The 14398-nt window shown below is 41.4% G+C and overlaps 1 long non-coding RNA gene across 2 annotated transcripts; it reads left to right on the plus strand.

The window, feature by feature from the left end:
• The first annotated feature begins 10651 nt into the window (after positions 1 to 10651).
• LOC125507967 lies at positions 10652 to 14149 on the plus strand. Of its 2 annotated transcripts, XR_007283163.1 has the most exons (5): positions 10652 to 11222; positions 11789 to 11889; positions 12096 to 12140; positions 12226 to 12669; positions 13777 to 14149. It is a non-coding gene; the product is annotated as an uncharacterized LOC125507967 (long non-coding RNA). The 2 variants fall into 2 exon arrangements; XR_007283162.1 differs by having other exon boundaries at positions 12226 to 14149.
• Positions 14150 to 14398: the final 249 nt, after the last annotated feature.

Consider the following 14398-nt stretch of genomic DNA (forward strand, 5'->3'; position numbering starts at 1 on the left):
TCAACAACTGACAAACTCTGCTAAGGACATTGCTGCCAGATTCAAATGTCTCAGAATGGGGTTAAAAAATGGAGCAAAAACCTCTCAAAACTCAACACCAACATCTCAGCTTGCAACTATGTCTTGACTATGCTTGATGGCATTGAGGATCAAAGAAGTCTGAGTACTATAGAAGAAAATTTCAGAAATATTCTGAAGGATCACATCACCAAGCTATTGGAAGTCAAAAGAATGTATTGGAAATCCAGATTCAAGATGAGGAGTGTGAAACTTGATGATGAAAACACTGAATTTTTTCATGCCATGGCTACCCAGAGTCACAGAAAAAATTACATAACTACCATCAATGATGAAGATGGGAATCCTTTCCAAAATCATGATCACAAGGCTGCAATCATTTGGAAATCCTACAAGGATAGGTTGGGGAAATCCATTGACCCTCCTATGTTATTCAATCTTGAGGAACTTATTCAGCCAAAAGACTTATCTAAACTTGAAGCACCTTTTTCCATGGAAGAAATTGACCAGGTTATTAAAGACATACATTCTGACAGAGCACCAGGGCCAGATGGTTTCAATGGACTTTTCCTGAAGAAATGTGGGATATCATTAAACAAGACATTTACACTATGATCTGGGATTTTTTTGAAGGGAACAATGACATTCAGAGTATTAACACTGCTTTCATTACACTCATTCCAAAGATTGCCAACCCACTTAACATGAATGATTTTAGGCCCATTTCCCCGGTCAGCCTTCCTCTCAAAATTATTACAAAGCTTATGGCCAATAGAGCTCAAAAAATCATCACCTCTATCATTCATCAGAATCAATATGGATTCATCAAAGGGAGAAACATTCAGGACTGTTTGGGATTTGCATTTGAATATATTCACCTATGCCATCAGTCAAAAAAACCTATAATCATTCTCAAACTTGACTTTGAGAAAGCATTTGACAATATTGAATACAAAGCAATTAATGCCATGTTGACAGCCAAAGGTTTTGGACCTAGATGGATAAAGTGGGTTAACAACATTTTACAAACTGCTTCAACATCTGTCCTTCTGAATGGAGTTGCTGGGAAAAAAATCATATGTAAAAGAGGAGTCAGGCAAGGAGATACTCACTCTCCACTTCTTTATATCATTGCTGCTGATCTCCTACAGTCAGTTATTAATGCTGCTTTGGCAAATGGTGAAATCTCTCTTCCCATCAATAAGGCATATGGACTGGATTACCCAATTATACAATATGCTGATGATACTTTAATGATCATGCCTGCTGATGAGGAACAGCTCAGTCACCTTAAATATCTCCTTAACCTCTTCAACATGTCCACTGGTTTATTTGTCAATTTTAGTAAGTCCTCCATGATCCCAATTAATATTGACCAACAACCAGTCACCAGGCTGGTTGCCTCATTTGGATGCATTGTTGAAAGCCTCCCTTTTACATATTTGGGACTGCCTATGGGCACCACCAAGCCTTCTATTCAAGACCTCATCCCAGTTATTTCAAGAATTGACAGGAGACTCTCAGGGGTTGCTAGATTCATGAACCATTCTGGTAGACTTACTTATATCAACTCTGTTGTTGCATCCATGCAAATATTTGCTATGTGCTCCCTTAAAGTGCATGTTACCATTCTGGATCATGTGGTTAAATCAAGCAGGAACTTCCTTTGGTATGGAAATGAGATCAATAAAGGAGGCAAATGTCTGGCCAGCTGGGAGATTATATGCAAACCCAAACAACAAGGAGGACTTGGGGTTTTGAATTTAAGAGAACAAAATAAAGCACTCCTAATCAAACACCTCTTCAAATTCTACAACAAGGTTGATGTCCCTTATTTGGGAAGCCCACTACCATAATAATGAGGTCCCACACTCTAATAGAAAAAAGGCTCCTTTTGGTGGAAAGACTGCATGAAAATGCTTGACCTTTTCAAAGATATGACTACTTGTGACATCAAGTCTAGGAACACTTGTATGCTTTGGGAAGACAATTGGAATGGTGGCATTATGAGAATAAAGTTCCCTGAGCTACATTCTTTTACTAAAAAAGAAAACATATCTATCAAAGAGGCCAAAGAATTGGATAATTATTACAGCCTATTTCAACTACCTTTATCCATCCAAGCCCACCAGCAGTTCCATTTGCTGTCAGATGAATTAAATAGTATCAGAAACATATATGATAAGGATACATGGCAGTTCAATTGGGGCAATAACAAGAACATTACCAAGAAGATATATAGATATCTAATGAATGGTGAGGATGCAGCTGACACTTTCAAGTGGATATGGAAATCATGTTGTTTACCAAGACACCAATTCTTCTCCTGGTTAATGCTCAATGACAGAATAAATACATGTGATCTTTTGGTTCGAAAAAGCATGCATCTGGATTCCACAGTATGTGTATTATGCAACAATGATGACATGGAGGACATGGCTCATCTCCTCTTTACATGTCCATTTAGTCAAGGGTTTTGGTGGAACATTGGCTTTGAATGGAATTCGGATCTGGACATCAACAACATGATTATTGATGCTAACCAGAGATAAAATATTGGTCACTTTATGGAAATCATGATACTAGGATGCTGGAGCATATGGAATCAGAGAAGTGGGATGATCTTTGAAGGAATACCATGCTCAATAAATGAATGCAGGAATGATTTTATCAGAAATTTCAAAATGACCATATTTAGGGCTAGGCCTACTCTGAAAGAGGGCATGTCCTCTTGGATAGAAAATATTTAATTTTTTATTCCATTATTTCCCTTTATTTTCTTATTAGATAGCTCCTCATTGGTTGTCCCCCCATCAACCATTGATATGTACTTTGTTTCCTTAAATTATTAATGAAAATGACTCACAGTAGGGATTTTGCCCTACTGTTCTTTGGTCAAAAAAAATCTTTGCAATTTTATCTGTTCATTTTTTTGCAGGTGAACTACAAATGAGATGCAGAGATAAAGGCTCAACTTTCAGGAAATGGGCCTTGGCAAGGTACATGCTTAGTTTTTAAAGCTAATAAAACTTGAATGTTTGGTCTAATATTCTCAAACACATGCCTCGGTTTCATCATTACCACTTGGAGACAATTTTACTTGTCCTAGTTAAAGCTATCTAGCCTTCCATTAGTGAAGATTCTAGAATTTGCTTTATATGATAGAATTTTTCAGTGCTTCAGAATTTCAACTGGTTGTAGCACACTCATTTGTTCTGTTTAGCTATATAAGATACATATATACCAGCTTTAGGAACTCCCCCTTAATATTGTTGTGTATAGTTTTGTCGTTCAATTGAACAATCAAGATCACTGTTTTCTTCGGCTTTTGAAGAAGTTTTAACATATTGTCTCCTCGGAAATAGCGATTATATTTATCGATTCAAAAGAAAAGTGTTATGTTCTCAATTGTACCATTCTTGGATAGTATATCAGTTTTAGCCTTTTAGGGAAATATAGAGCTCATGGCAACCTGTGGCATCCCGATATAATGCACAGCGGTTGTATTTACCCATAAAGTATTTTAGTTCCCATATATTATGCCTTGCCTCTCACTTTCTATCCCTCCCATGGTTTAGAAACCTTGCTATTTTTATATAAAAAACAAAACCTACCAACCTTCTTACCATCTAACATATTTGTACAGAAAATATTAATCAACATATATTTTTTCCATCGATAGCAAACATGCTTGCGTCAAAAATAAATAGACACAAACGTACAAAACCATCAGATGAATATGAGGTGCCAAAACACAGGTGAAAAGACATATTCATGGGTGAGATAATTATATCACATGATTGAAATACTACCATTGAATTTAATGTGATATGTATACCACATTATCAAAATACTATTCTTGTATATGAATTCATTATCACTAATATTATACTAACAAAATGGACGGGCGCAGCAACGCGCGCCTACGATGATCTAGTAAAATATAAGCCTGGGCTAGACGAGCCACAACCCAGTTGAAACCCTACTCCGTCTCAACAATAACAAAAAAAAATACTACTCGAGAAGCTACGTCCCAGGTGTCAGCCAATCTTGTGCCATTCTCTTGTCTATTGACTATATACGCTGACAATGTCGTCAGTCCCAGATGTCAGGAAACCACTAGGAGGAAGCATTTTATTTTTCCATACGCTAACAATGGAGTATATATAACAAAAGATGAGGAACTTCCTTGCGTCCGGCCATGGACATGGTGGGGCCCTACTGTCATCCTCTCCACATACAGTCCTCTGTCGATTCTTGTTGTTTGTTGACCATGTTGACAACGCAAGAGGGCGGCGCCATGGCGAGCGCACAAAGCGCGCGGAGGACGACGGCGAGGCCTTGAACATCGGTGTTAACGATTTAGGAGACGGTCGGGCGGTGATGCGTGCACTGAGGCGCAGCCAGCCGTGGGAGGCGGAAACAGGCGGCCCCGCCGGTGCTGGTTTAGTTTTGGCGGCTGGAGGAAGACAGGACTGAAGAAACACGACTGACTGTAAAAGCAGCAGGAGTACTTAACAACCTTAACTAAAACCAGCAGGGGCACTTAACAACCATAGCTGAAAGTAGTATGAGTACTTATACAGGTTCAACCGTACAAAACACGCCTTGAACAGTGCTACTTTGCCTACAGTTAACCAAGGGTGAGGCTGCCAAGCCCCGGGACAAGGCCCAGGCGCCACCCCGCGCATCCACAACCTCTGAAAGCGGCTTCATCTCGCAATGTGCTCAATAAACAGTATATTCGCTTTAGAGCCATGGAAAAGCAGGAACATAATCTTCTGTCCTATTCTCCAAGATGGATAGGCCTTTATTATTTGAGACCACCCATGAATAAGTATCTTTTCACCTCCAAGGGGAATGGAGTAGGTCGACATAAACATCATGTTGTGACCAAGCACAAGTCTGACCCGACCATGGTCAGGCATCTGTATAGGAACAATAGAACTGGGCAGTTTCTGTTTCAAGAAGATCACAACTACAAAACTGTGTATAAGAAAGAGTTTATGAACAACATATAACAGAAAACAGCTTGTACCATAAGTTTCTCGACACAGTTGGACCTGTTCAACGAGGGCAGTAGTGACACACATATCCCACATTGCCTTCCACCATTGAAAAGCCCCACAAGGACCCCAAGAAGATTAATAAAGTGTAGGAACTTGTCGATGTCGTCCCAGTCAACTTCAGTGCCATCAGTAACAGCCGAGTTCTTATAGAATAACAAATGTGTAGCCTGCTTAACTCTGAAAAAACCTACACGTGCCACCAATTATAAGAAAATATTAGTTAGAAGTAGCATCTTCGTGAGAGATTTGTTGCTATTTCTAAAGTTAAATTGCGATTAGTTAGACAGAATAGGCAGATTAAGAAGTAATTGAGGGAACATGCAAGAACCAGATACAATACTAACATGGATGAACAATTGGAATGACGTCGGGGTGGAAGATCGCAGTGAAGATGAGACCAGGTTCTGCTATTTCCATCAACATTCGTGCGCTAACTTTCAGTCCATAACACTTGAGAAAGTTTATCCAAGTTCAGCCATAAAAAAGCAACGATCTTCTTAGTTCATGAACCCAACTTGGAACTTATATCCATGGCTTGTCTTCACTATGACCATTGAAATTGTATATTCAGTTATGGCAAGGCCGAGCATCTTGAGTACACGTGTTCTGGCAGAGTAAGGAATGCACTGCAGGAAAAGTAATATGAGAACACAATGTATTCCCTATCCAAATATAGAAATAATTCCCTCCTTCATGTCAGTGTTGACCATGGTACTAGTACCTTTTATCCAATTATAGCAATCCAAATTTCCAAATTAGTCGACAACATGTTCAAAAAACCCCACCCTCCCGGATAGAAAAGAGGATTTTAGGAACATACTGTGCGCATTGTAAAATCCTGTGTTAGGATGAGAAGGAACAAGTGTCGCATCTCACTGAGGGTGCAGAAACCTGTAGGGTCCTCGCACTTTGGGCACTGCAAATGAAACACACTAGATTCACTAGGAACAAAAATGCATCAACGGCGGCGGCTGCCATCCTAGGATTACCCGCGACCAAGGGACTTGGATTTATCAGGGATGGATGAAGAATTCCTACCAGGTTCTCCATGAGAAAACCCTATGCAATTGCTGAGCGGGGGTTTTCTTTGAACAAGCAGACGAGGGAGAAGGCCCGGTGAAATATTGCTGCTTCGTCCGTTCAGCTTACTGTTAAAGCTAGAAAGGTGGGTTTTTTTTGTGATTTGACGGCTCATTGGGCATTACTGTGGCACTACGACCGGGGTATGTCTACCGTGCATTTGTGCACTCTAATTTGGTGCATATGGCACGTGGACCCCGTTGTCGGATGCCTCACATATCAGCGAAAGGAAGTAGAAAGACAGGAGTAACTAGTTACACATCAATATATTTTTGACAGAGAGATACTCCCTCTGTAAAGAAATATAGAAACCTTTTATATCACAACTTTATACATAAGAAAAATCAAGGGGAATATATATAACATATATAATTATAAAAACAGAGTTTTTTTAACAGAGTATAAACGAGTTGGTGATGATGGTGTGCCTGCCATCCTGCAATATAGGCCGTCCGATTTATATCTGACGGATAGGAAGGAAACTATGGAAATTTTGTAAAAAGGCACCCACACACCTCTCCACATTTGCAAATAAGGCCTTCCCTCGTTCATCCTTTTCTCTCACAAGATAAAATACTCATATAAATGCATCTTGATGTTACGTGCAACGCACGGGCATTATGGGGGTTCAGCTGAGAATATAATACTCAGACAGGCTCACGGTTCTGGACTTTGGGCCACAGGCCAGTGGGCCTGCATGTTTGGGGGCCCATGTGTTCTACCTCAGCGCTTTCCATATTGCAAGCAATCGGTACGGCGCTGGTTTTAGATGCTGTCACAAGGCGAATACACAAAATTGAATAAATCACGGTAGCTGTTAGAATGAAATCGAACGACAGTTCCTAACCAGCAATCAGAGTTGCAATTCTATCAACGATATACCATGTGATAAATAATACTGTCGTACTACTTATACACACAGGACACTTGTTTCACCATGCCAGATCATTACATCAAAATCTCTCGGAGGATAGATCAGTTTGGCAGTTGCGTGCTGCTACTGAAGAATTTCAAAGTTGATTTGGACCAGCTCTCCTTGCCGAGAAAGTTCGATTTTGACATCATCCCCTACCGTAATATATGATTTAGATTTGAACCTTGACCATCCTTTAGCATCAATCATCATGTAACCATCCTTTGTAGTTACGGTATATTGAGCAGGTTCATTCACACCAAGGCTGTGCATGGTAAGAGAAACTTGGCCACGGTTGCCCGGATTGTTGAACGACTCCCTCGTTGCTCTAGGAATTCTCTATTTGCAAACAAGAAGACATACACAAATAGTTAGATCAAAATAGTGAATCATGTGAATCAACATGGAAAAAAAAATAACGAAGCACTTGGGCGGCCAATGCTTACCAAGAAGGTGGAGATGTCAGTTTTTGTAAGGACTTTGGTATATGAACTGCGAACTGCGAACTGCAGCCTAGTCTGTTGCCAGTGCAACTGCTGGTCCCGTTGCCGCTGCACGGGCCGGAGCAGATGCAAGTGCAAGTGTTCGTGCAGGTCCCAAAGCTGTTGCTAGTGCCCGTGCCGGTGCGACTGGTAGTGCCGCTGCTGCTGCCGGAGATGGTACTCCTTGTAGAGTTGGTGCCGGTGTCGGAGCAGGTGCCTGTGTCAATGCACGATCCTCCGGTAGATCAGCCTGATCCGCTAACGTGGTCGGTGTACAATCCTCAGCTAGATCAGACTAAGTTGTTGCCGCTGTTAGTGCTAGAGCAACTGTCGGTGCTCAATCCATTGCTGAAGGTGGTACCGATGTGCGAGACAACAGCGATCGTGTGTGGTCTGCTATGACCAGCTTTCTAACTTGACTAGGCTCCGTGACCGTGATCCAGTCTTTTTCTTCATTTCTGTTAAATGCAAGGACTAATTGTGGCATGTTTGTTAAACCAAACTGCAGTTCATCATAGGGATTCAGCTTGTACTAGACAACAGACTGATCCAATTTTTCCAGTAATATAAGTGATGGACGGTGCCTTCGTTACTAACACGACATAAGAAGTCAAACCTGCAAAAATATCCATCCTAGAGCAAACCAAACGGTTTATTCTGTGATGAATGTCACATGGCAAAACATGCATCGTAAAATTGCAGCAAAAGAAAGAGAACATGACATTAAATCAATAAGATTTAGACAGTAAATCAATAAGATTTACTTGATGTGACACGAGTGAATCCTTACCAGGAAATCACTATGTTGAAGTACTAAACAGAAGATTGATCGTCCAACTACGCGTGGCATGTAGGGCCCCCGCCTACTCCCACAAGTAGGACAGTCCAAAGGTCATGACAAATTGTATGGACGGGACATCCATGGGACTGGAAATCCTGATGGGTGCGATAAACCCTATAATGCATACAAATATTGGAGTGTAACCATAATTGATAAACCGTCCTCGCAAAAAAGATGATATGGATACTTCAAAATATACAGACTGAATTGAGTGGACATACATTAACATAGACCGTTCTCAGGACTTACCATACACCAAAAGTGGCAGTACTAAACAATACAGGGTTCACAAACACAAATCAAGTACTAAACAATAGTACTTACTACACACAAGCAAAGTTGCACTAATTAAACTCTGCAGACTATTTCTTGCCACCGACCTACGGGATGAACCCCGCAGAACTGACTAGGCCATGGACTTCATGAGAGATGTCTACCGGCACCATCACCATCTCGTCAACCTTGGAGAACCTAACAGAGTGGTCTTTCCACTCATAAACATGACGATGAAGACAAGCCGCACCAGATTTGTCGGGAAGCTTCACAAGAACTACACTCTTTGTAATCGAAGGCACAACCAGGAAATTATTGTGGTCAAGTACAGCCTCGAGAACACGCCTGACAACAATGCTACAGGAAAACACTAGTTCAGGACACGTGGCGACAAGGACACAACAGCTGGATAGTTTAGCAGCAGAACTCATCCTCAGGTATTCCAGTTCACACGGCATGACTTTGAGGACTTCTTCTCCACCGCGGACCTAGTTCTAATTCAAACAGAAACCAAATATTTTATTACTACCTCCATTCAGAAATATAAGATGATTTCGATATTTTACTCCATATATGACTACATATACGCACAGAAATGAGTGAACAAAGACACTAGAACATGTCTCCAAAGGCATGAGAGTAGAGGGATTACATGCAATTTCCATAACACAAGTTACTAAGGCAAATATACACTCTTCAAAGGTAGCATTGATGTTCATAAAGTAGTTGAAAGTAATATATAAGAAATCAGTGTCAACCTCTCGCATGTTTTGGTCAAAAGAGGAATTTAGAACCGTCATTTGGCACACAAAAATCACATGCAAGATCACCCACAAAGTTGTACTACTAGTACTAGTACTGCGTGTTAGATGAAAAAACACGATCAAGATCGAGAAAAAGATCATCAAGAAGAGATATTACCTGGACTTGCTTAACGAGGGATCTCGGAGAGGGGGGCTTGGACAGGGCGATGGCTTTGAGCTTGTCTGTGGTAGTCTCAGTGGGGTGCTTGCGCTTCTTCGTACCATGAGCCTCGACGGTTTTGGCCAGAGCCATAGACATCACTTCGGCCGGTGCTCCAGCGTCCATCAAGAAATTGTCAAATATAAATAAAAGAAAAGAAACCATAATCACAAACCCAAAAGAAGAATAGAGAGGGAGTTATAGGATCAGTCTCGGGGTTGTAAGACCGGGCCTTGGCCAGAATCAACACCGTTGATGCGCTCACCTTTCCTTCTTTGGGAGAGAAGAACAATGGCAGAAGCAGGTCGGGGGTTTTCTTGAAGAAATGAGGAACAAGATGAGGGAGAAGCGAGTGGGGGTTTTCTTCAAGAGAGGAAGTTAAGAGAAAAGAGTGAGATGATGGTTGCTTCGCCCGTCCAACTTACTGCTGGAAGGAGGCTGTTTTGTGATTTGACGGCTCATTGTGCATTACTGCGGTGTTTCGATCAGGGTAGTCTATCGTGCAGTTGGGAACTCTACTACGGAGTAATTTAGTGCATGGCTGGTGGACCCTGATGCTGGCTGTCCCACACGTCAGTGAAAGTGAGTAGCAAGGTTCCCGACGACCGTCGAGGAGGATCCACACGGTAGAGCGCGTCCACTGTTTTTCTGAAGAAGAAAAAAGATTACAGCAAGCGTTTCCACTCTTACGATGGAGGAGTGTGAAACACGGTAGCCACTTGAACATACACAGTGCTCCTACTACTAGGCATGTGCAGTGGTTCATACGTCAGTACTACATAATATTGTTGCTAGTGTAGTAAGATATGACGATAACAAATGATGTTGTGCGCATGTCAACTATTTTAAGACATTATAACTATGCACCGTAGGAGCTCTCTCAGGCCATTAGCATTCACAGTCATCAGATCTTCACTTTTAGATGTTTTCGGCCGTCCGATAAAACTCTCACGCCACACTTCCCGTGACTGAACGGGGCAGCTGCTCCCGCGGCAAAATTGGAGCAGCGTGGTTGATTGGGCACTCGCCCGCACGAAGGCCTTCGTGGTCCGGAAGCGAACAGCCGAAGACTCCTCGAAAAAAATGCAGTGAAGCCGCCCCCTCCCATCCCCTCCCCTGCCTCGCGTCTCTCTCGCTGTCTCGCACGATCTGTGCCCCATCATGCACCGCCGAAATTTCAGTTGCGGGAAGGGAGGAGAGTATACAATTTCGGCGGCGCCGCCGGCGCGCATCTGGTTATCCCTGTCGCTGACCCCTTACTTATGCTCTCGCAGATAGGACGGGGTGAGGCACATGCGACCAGGGCTCTCTCCTCCTTGACGAGACCTCCTCCCCGATCTCTCCTTCTCTCTACCGGCCGGAGAACATGTGGTGCGCCGCCGCCGTCGCGGTGCTTAAGCCGGGGAGTTCCACGTCTTCCCACCCCTTCGTGGCCCAGATTCCTTGTGTCGCCACGATGACCACCACCTCCGGGTCTTCATGCCACAGACAAGCTGGGCGGTGCCCCTCGTAGCCCCCCTTGGACTGTTGGATCCATCACCTCGAATCCGCTTCACCACCACATCACTGTTGGATTTGAGGAGGTCAGATTGGATTTTATGGGTTACTTTGGAAACTCATGTGAAGACATCTATGCTTTCATCTTAGAGGTCGATCGAGTGCCTCAAGCTGCTCATTGATAATGGTGGATATCTCATCATGTTAGTTAGAAATATTGTCACACTTAATATGACAATTCGATTGTTAGATTTTTCTATTTAGAGTAGTTAGTCAATGCATCAAAGAGATTTTGTAATCTGTTGTTGATAATGGTGGATATATGATCATGTTAGTTAGAAATATTGTCACACTTAAGGCCTGTTCGGACTCACTCCCACTTTGCAGCTCTGCTCCGGAGCGGAGTGGCATGCAAGTATAATCTACTAAGTGGCCAAAAGGGCGCTCCGTCCGCTCTGCTCCGTGGTGGGGGAGTGGAGGCTTTCCAAACAGGGTCTTAATATGACAATTTGATTGTTAGATTTTGCTTTTTAGAGTAGTTAGTCAATGCATCAATGAGATTTTGTAATCTGTTGTGCACCATATAGGAAATTTCGTAATGTGTACTGACTGCAAGAAGGCTTGAAATTTTCTTAATGTGTCCTGGCTGCAGGATGGCTTCTTGACGCTCTAATAGGAAGTTATGCCCTTTCAAGATGAAAAGGATACTCGGAAGGCTCGTGCATTTTGATCTAGAGAACAATGCCATACAAGGTGAAATCATCAGTCCTACTTTCTTTATTTAGAAGAGGTCATCTTTGTTGCTGCTACCTAAGATGTGTTGTACCTATATCATCAATGAACCACATGCTCATTCTCATTTATGGCATTCATCCATTCATGTAAATGCATTTGATACGCCAAATTTATACCTGTCTAAAGAAGTAAAGATAACACTTTACCTGTTTGCTTTTCTGTAGATGAAAAGCAAAATCAAGGACCCTTCCACGAGTGCCATAGATCAGGTGAGCTTCATTTTGTTAAACAATTGTGACGGTCACTATTGTGTAACATTGACACTGATCAGGCATCATCTATTCTGATTTTCAGGTAAGGAAGCAAAATTAAAAGTCGATGCCAAGAGGTTCAAGATGGATCATGGTGAGAATAACGTGGCCTCTATGAAGCCAAAGGTGGATAGAGGACGGGGATCATGAAAATGTAGCGAACCTTTTGCATAGGGAACTGGTAATATTCTAAGCATATGGTCAATCATGATCCAGACCAAGATACTACTTTTTAGTATCTTGACTTTTACCTTCGATTTGTGACCGGATTTGAGAGGCTTCGATAGTTGCCGCCGGTATGATAGAAGATTCACACAGAGGGCGAGCAAATGAGGGCGACACTGTGTCTCTGCTTTGCCCAAGCCAGGAGGTCGAGCGCACGCTTTCCTCGGTTTCAAAACAAGGGACAAAGATAGATCCTTGGTAACGGCAAAGGGGGTAGCCTTGCTTTTGTGCCGGTGTTTCTATTTCAGTGCGCCTCTGTTAGGTAACTTCAATAAGCTTGTTAGCTTCTGTTGGATCCTTAGCTAATTACATTTGTCATGGATTTATTAGTGTACTTGTACAACTTGGGTCATGAGTAGTACTGGTCGATTTTTGGTTCTCTATGTTGTTGACATGGCATGTTTGTTCATATGTTTTAACGCTTTTATGCAGATTAGAGCCTAAATAATATGGTTGGAAGTGCTTATTATGTTAGCACTTTATTATGTTGCTCCTAAATTTCCGCATAGATGCTATCACAGAAGCTAATGCCTGGAGCATATATGTTACTGTACATATCCCCCTTTGTGGCAGCATCGTTTTTTGCGCACATGCGGAATCTGGCACCATAAGGAATAACATTGTCCTTCTCTGACAGAGGCAGTGGATTTTGTTAAGTGCTTTCTATACAAAGATTCACATAGAAGGATGCCTGCAGCACAAGCTTGAAATGAGTTTCAATCTGTCTATATGGATCTACCTTAAACTAATGTCGTTATTAGTATCCCATAAGTTCTTTAGGTCACCCATGGATCAGAAATACAATTACTTTAAAATGACATTGGTTATATTCTGTCTTATCAAAGCTTAAACTCCTTCATCATCAGTACGTAAAGATGCTTTGATGGTCTGCAATGATGAAATTTGTTCTAATTTTTCTTCTGTTGTTCCACGGAGAAGATATATGACGCTGCTTCTTCAAGTTTGACCTTGCATCCTTCTATGTGACAATTTTTTTATGGTTGTTCCATAACCTCCCTGTTTTCATAAATGGTTAATTAGTTTCATTTCCATGTGTCTCATAGAACATCTTGATCAAAATTACTATATATGCTTACAATCTTCATAAGTATTTATTTGGGAGCCTATGTTTTTGTACTTCTGATTTTAAGTACCAACATAGAATGCTTAGACAGCTCTCAAACTGTAATCTATTTTGGAATAAATTTATTTGCACTTAAAAGTGGCACCCTTAAATGTTTCTTTTGACACACGTGAGTGATCACTTTAATTTTTATTATCTACAAATTCCAGCTATTGATGTATGATATTTCTTTATAGGCTTTGTTGACCTAGACTGTTGATGAGCCTTTTTTATCTGAGAATGCAGTATTCTTCATTGGAGCTTGATAGAAATGGATGTATATTTGCTGCATTGAGACCGTCATTGAGACCGTGTATCCATAGGTCAACAAGGGATCTGCGTAGACAAGCCCTGTGGAGCTGACCTTCTACACAACACGACACTCATCATATCTTCCGTTTTCCTTTTCTTCCTCTGTTATTTCGACATCTTTGTTCTTTCCTTTTTTTCTTGTTATTCATCGTATAGGTCAATTGCTTAGGCCTTTTGAGTTTTCGTGACTGACATCTTTCCATTGACGGTGATCCGAGTGAAATTTGTAATTAGCATCTTTCTAGAGCATTGTAGACAATCATGTTAAGATATTGTCTTATGGAAAATTGATATTTCTTTATTTTCATTAGAACCTGTTTGGTTGCTTCCTAGAGACTTTCTTTGATACCTGCCAAAGTTGGTTATTAATCCGCCGCCTAAATATATGTTTCTTATGTTCATTCTAGTCACTATTGGACTTTTGACATAGCAGTTTCTTCCCTTGTTATCTATGCTCAAGGACAAGGTTTTATGCTGAGGGTGCTGTAGCTATTGACAATATTATTGTTGCATGTTTTTCTTGCTTTTGTATCTATGCATAAAAAAACTTGTTAGT

Source organism: Triticum urartu, chromosome 1 (genome assembly GCF_003073215.2).
Source record: "Triticum urartu cultivar G1812 chromosome 1, Tu2.1, whole genome shotgun sequence".
Taxonomy (NCBI): Eukaryota; Viridiplantae; Streptophyta; class Magnoliopsida; order Poales; family Poaceae; genus Triticum; species Triticum urartu.